Genomic DNA, 6,421 nt, shown 5'->3' with positions numbered 1-6,421 from the left:
GTTTTAACTTTTACTTCTTACACACATGTTGAACTCAAATACCTGTACTTTCTACTTCTTACATGTTGAACTCAAATACCTGAACTTTCTACTTCTTACATGTTGAACACAAATACCTGTACTTTCTACTTCTTACATGTTGAACACAAATACCTGTACTTTCTACTTCTTACATGTTGAACACAAATACCTGTACTTTCTACTTCTCACATTTTCCAAACAGGCTGGTTCCTTTAGTTTGAATGTGTGTTTGGTGGCGTGATCATTATTATTTAGAGTCATTGCGTGCCTATTGATTTGAACACGATCCGTGTATCCATCATTTCCTGTTCTTCTCTAAAGAAGAGGGACCAATGAAAACGTTGTCATGTTGCCGTTGTTCAGCATGGAAACATTCCTTAGCTAACAATGACATTATTCTATTAATATAAAGGGAGGTCAGGTACTCTTTAAAACAGCTGCTAGTTATGGGTACTTTTTACTGAAGTACATTTCAAAGCCTCTTTACTTTGACTTGAGTAAAGAAGTTTAGTCAGTACTTCTACTTTCACCAGAGTATTTTTAAACGTGAGTATCTGTACTTCTACTTGAGTAAAAGATGTGTGTACTTTTGCCATCTCTGATAAAAACACAAAATAACAGATGTTTTTGTTGTGCACATGTTGTCCTCCTCAGGTATCATAGCGGTGGTGATCTTCACCATCTTATGCACTCTGGTGTTCCTGATCCGCTACATGTTCCGCCACAAAGGCACGTACCACACCAACGAGGCCAAGAGCACCGGGGAGTCAGCCACAGAGTCGGCGGACACGGCCATCGTCGGCACCGACAACCCCGAGACCATCGAGGAATCAAAGAAGGAGTGGTTCATCTAACGGCCAATGAGAGAGGACTTTGAGAGAGGAAGCGAGGCCTCAGAGACGGAGGAGGGTTAATGTAATGGCCAATCACGGGAGAGATGGAGGCCATTCAACAGGACAATAATCTTCCAGAGAGAAGGAAAGACATGTACAGAAATCGTTTTGTTTGTTTGTTTGTTTTGTTTTTTATATATTCAGAGTATTAGAAGAGAAGGGGGACGGTTACGCAGCGGAGCACGGCTGTGACAGACTGAACATGTATATACTAACCGGATTGTCCTTCTTTGTATCGTGCTTGGGAGTTTTCAGGAGTCCTTTGAATACTGTATATGACAAATAATTATACTTACTGGGTCGTGTGATAGCACAGATTTATTGCCAGTCTCTGTTGCATTTTGATTTTATTTTTTAACAAAATATCTTATATCGAAAAAGGATCAAATCAACATGCCAAACTCTTTTTATGTTAATTTATCAGGCTGTGGTTGCACCAGTCTGTCAACACTCACATGCAAATGACATTTCCACTTATATTGTGGTATTATAGAGTTGAATATGGATGCCAAAACTCACTTTGTAAATACGATATTTGTGTTCTTTTTTCTTTTTCTCAAAAGATTTATTCAGAGTCTAATACATAAACACTAAAGAGAAATGTCAGATGTATATTACGATATCACGTGTCCGTCCATTACATTATATATGTATTAAATATAGAGTTTTATGTTTAAACCTTATGACATTCGATTGTACGTATTGCTTTCTGAGGAGGGGTTTCTCAGCATGATGGGAAATCATGGTGTGTTCAGCTCAGCACGGCAGCTTCTTTTGAGCCTTTGCTCGTCCAGACATGAGCCATCCTCTCGTTTCTTTGCCAAACACTTGAGTCTTACGTCATTTTACAAACCGGTATTTTTACATCTGAGACTGGCGTTGGGCTGTGGGTTTGCAGTGCGTGCATTTATGTCTATGTGTAGGTCAGACCATTTGTTTTATTGGATAAAAGGAGATTGGTTCACACAGATGAGATCAAACAACTCGAGTTCTATTGATGCTCTTAATTTCATGCAGCGAGTGGTCAAAGCAGCATCAAATTCCCCCAAAACATACTCAATATGTGTTTAAACCGGGATCCTAATCTGGGAAGGGAAAGATAATATTTGGCTTTTTAATCCTTTGTGCCTTCGAGGTGTTGAGCCATTGTACCTTTCCCCAGATTACTACTATTAATACAATAACTTGCTGCTGCTGCTGCATGAATTCTCATTAATCCGATTCAGTTAGGTATCTTTATGTCTCCTGATTTGAGGGATGTGTTTAACGAACCACAAATTCAGAATGCGTAGGCGATAAAAGCCCAGTAAAAGTTTCTTTATTCTTACATTTGAAGCATAGATGTGTGGGGTTTTATGCAGCAGGTACATTGACAGAGCTGCACGCTATACAAACACACAAGAGGCTTACACCCACCCTCTGTTACACACACACACACACACGCAAACATGCATGTTTGATAGAGCATGTCAAGGTTGAACATTCATGAGGCTGGTGCTTAGTCAACGATGAATTGAGCTTCACTCTGTGCCACTGTTGTCCATCACACAAGACTTTCAAACCATTTGTTTTTCCTGCCATCGGTGCGTGTGTTTACCTTAGCGTAGCATTTACAGAACAACGTTGCTGCCAACTTTGTACTTTTGTCATGAATTTGCTTTCTGTACGTCTGTTTTGTCTCATTTCTGCCATGACACCCTGTTACCTGATTGGTTGGGTGCTAGCTGCAGATCACTTTATCAGACATGAGGACAGCTAGTGAACTCAGCCTGCCTTCGGCCTCATCACATCCACGAAGGCAACCCAGTGACTTTCCTTTTCTTATGATTATATTACTCAGATATACATAATAGTGCCCACATGCTATGGACATGTGACTGCAGATAACGATGATGATGGATTATCAGCTCCAACAGACATGACCCATATGTTTTGCTTTCAGTTGTGTTCAGTTCAATAAAGAGTGTTTGATCTTTAATATCACTCTCTTTCTGTGCATCACTTTCATGTTGACCATATCTTCAGACAGACAGCAGATCAATGGTTAAAGACATTCCCATTCTTTTCAAGCATTTAACGGTGCATTTACAAGCTTTTCCAGCACCATGAAGCTGTGCTAATTAACATGTATACAGCGTACTGGTTAATGCATCTTGTCACATTTAATGTAATGTTGTTTGCTATAAACACATTTTCATGACAGATAAACAAAACTATTGTTTATGTTTTTTAATGTGTCACCTGTTAGAAGGTAGCCCTGGCACCTATATAACCTACATTTAAATTAGTTTAAAAAAAATCTAGGCTTTTTTCAATTATTCAAAAAACACAACAATCTATCTATATCTTGCTCTCATAAACCTATTGGAATAGAATAGCTAATTTGTCAAGTATTTTTTCAGGTGATATGGACAGTTTATTTCACGTTTCGTACCTTTAACTTCATTAACTCATTGTCATTGTCTTCTGAAGGTCAGTCAGAGACGGGTCATAGGCTGCCCCCTTGTGGGGAGATTCTGCCATTCTTAGAAAAAAAAACATGATTAACCGAATTCAGTGCAATTTAATGCAAATATATTTATCCCCTGGTATTTGTAGGCAGCTGACAACAACAGCCAGATGAACAACTACCAAAACAATATAAGAAAAGAGAGAGAAATAATGCAAATCAAATGAACAACCAATTTGAAAGTAGGCTATTAAAGACTATACAAATAAATGAAATACAATATACTGTATATTTTTTAAACCCAAGGACGCTATAAAAGGTACAAAATGACATAGTAAGAATAAGCAGTCGGCTACCAGAGGGAAGAAAAGGACACATAAATAAACAGAGGATAAAAGCACGCCCTGAAGGCAACAGTGATAGGTTCTGTGTCCTAATACATTTCTAGGATTTTCCATTTACGTTACACAAATTATACTGCAATAGTCTTTTAACAGAACACCTGCTACAGGTATATATTAGAAATGATTATCAGACTGAAGCCAGTTTATCTATTTCTCTTGCCATATTATTGATCTTCCTTGTCCAAAACATGGCGCCTACATTACCCACAATGCAACTGGTCAGTCGGTGATACCTGGAGCCGCTGCAGCTGAGAGGAGTCAGTCAGGTACACTTTATTCTCTCTAACTCCACTGCCCATCACTTACATTATCGTAGTATTAAGCCCTAACCAAACACTAGGTGATGTGTGAAGCTCCCTCACGAACCACACATTTATTTTTCGGCTTTATATGACTTAATACTATTAATTAATTACATAATCATTTGTTTTTTTATTGTTGATAATGTTTTGTTCTTTATTGTTGTTGTGAGAATCACTTTGCAATTGTGTAAGTGCTATATAAATAGTTATACTAATATTATTGTTGTTACCATCATTACTATTTGTTTTCTTTATTTATCGCTGCAGAAAGGATCATCCCAGCCCACATCAAACACCTGTTCAAAGTTCCAGTTTCCTGTACATGGAACCATGCCTGTCCTCTGTTCCACATGTCTCCAGTCAGTTATGGACTCTATGACTCGGACACTAGTTCTACCGAGGCTTATTAGAGGTAAGAGTGAGGAGTGGAGTTATCTTTGTATTTAGGCTGCAAGTCTACAAAGGTGATCAAATGCTGATGCTAATAATGATCCGATTCATTTGATATTGATTGTCTGCCAATACCGAACCCTGATCCGATTCTTCTATTTCCCAGATAATACAGCTGCACCGTGTACACTAGCTCTATTTATTTTTTTCATTGTAATTCACCGTAAGCAATCGTTGTACTGTAATTTGTAATGTATTTTACCATACTTTAACGGTTCTGGCAACCACAGCAGCCCAAATGTTAACGTAAATGTCAAGTTTTCTTTTTACAGTATACTTATATCTGTACATTTCTTTTCAGTTTGCTTCAAGAAGTGGCTTCAACAGACAGAAGTGCAGGCCAGATTGGGAAAGGCTGGACGTTACACAACGGGAAACATTATGGACATGAACAAGGAAAAACAAAAAACACTTTCTTTGTTGCCTTTTTCTTATCATACATAGTGTTACTGTTTTTGTTACCATTTAAATATGAATTCTATTTATTGCTTTTATTTAAAATCAAATGAACCCGTTTTAGATAATATATTTATTTTGATGTGTACGTTGATTTGCGGGTTGGTTGTTATTTGCATAATCATTGTATTGTTACAGTGTATTTTATTATATTAACTAGCTATTTATCGCTGTTTATTAAATTAAAATACTGTTATGAACACTTTACAATGTCTTTATTTTTGTAGATACCAGAATACATGACACAATCAATCTTTGTAATATATTTATGTTCTCTGGTTTAAATAATTATATTTAAACAATGTATGCTGGTCACCTGGAATCCCGGTAAGCTTCCAGCATGGTATATTTAATCCTATTATTAAACATAAGCTGGTGATAGATGGATGCTGGTGACCAGCCCAGCATACCAGCTGTGCTGGTCTATGCTGTTTTTTTAGCCATCCATTCAAGCCTAACATCTACTGGCTGGTCAATTTAGCTGGTCAGGCTGGTCAGGCTGGTCAGGCTGGTCAACTTAGCTATTTTTTTCGGCAGAGGAGGTAGTGTTTAACAAATATATTTTTGACTTTCTGAAAGGTTTTTATATTAATTGACATTTCACTATGACAGAGTGGACATGTTAAGCTTGACAAGATCCAACTACACACATAATATGATTAAAATTACGAAATATAAGTTTAAATACTTACTCTGCAACTAGCCAATGTCTCAGCCTCCATTGAGGAAAGACAAAATGGTGGTAGTAATGTCACTGAAAACATCAGATGTTTTTTTATAGGTTACCCCATAATGACAGGGTGGACAGCAATGTCAGGGACACATGAACAATTTTCAATATTATTATGAAAATAGAATATACATGATCAAAATGACTCGTTTTATCAAATAACTCGTAGTGGACAATAAAACCGTATAATTATTTAAAATAGGTAGTATCATTTAATCACTTATTACACACGCTGTACAGAGCAGTGTGGGGACATGCCAAAATCACGTACATTCAATGAAAATATACGGTATAAAATTAAGGAAACACATTTCAAGAGACTTATCAGAGTACTGATATGTGTGTAAATGTTTGTTTGGCCATTTATAAAAAGACCTCAGAGTTTCATTATTCTACATTTTCATGATGACTGAGTGATTCTGATGGGGACAGCAAAGTAATTAGTGATATTGACTCTACTATGGAGGGGACTTTGACAGAGGATTACTCACAAACAGTAAAAGTTACAGTTGCTGTGACTTCTCCTTCCATGTTTATGCTAAAGTTTAGTTTAATGTGCCATATGATGAAGAAATGCAAGCTCACAATCACAAGAGGGGTGTTAAGGACCCTATTATGACCTCCCTCATTCTCCCCTCCTCACCTCCCCCTCTTCCATCCACCAGTTGTGTAACGGCAGTGATTTGCATGCCAAAACGTTTTAGTATGAGGCTAGC

At 37.4% G+C, this 6,421-nt stretch overlaps 1 long non-coding RNA gene across 1 annotated transcript; it reads left to right on the top strand.

Moving 5' to 3' along the window:
* The first annotated feature begins 3,736 nt into the window (after positions 1–3,736).
* On the top strand, positions 3,737–5,058 carry LOC104954476 (uncharacterized). The gene is made up of 3 exons (XR_799335.1): positions 3,737–4,033; positions 4,337–4,481; positions 4,821–5,058. It is a non-coding gene; the product is annotated as an uncharacterized lncRNA (long non-coding RNA).
* The last annotated feature ends 1,363 nt before the right edge of the window (positions 5,059–6,421 follow it).

This window comes from Notothenia coriiceps, unplaced genomic scaffold, assembly GCF_000735185.1.
Source record: "Notothenia coriiceps isolate Sejong01 unplaced genomic scaffold, NC01 NC01_scaffold00023394, whole genome shotgun sequence".
In the NCBI taxonomy this organism is placed as follows: domain Eukaryota; kingdom Metazoa; phylum Chordata; class Actinopteri; order Perciformes; family Nototheniidae; genus Notothenia; species Notothenia coriiceps.
This window is presented reverse-complemented; position numbering and strand designations above follow the sequence as displayed.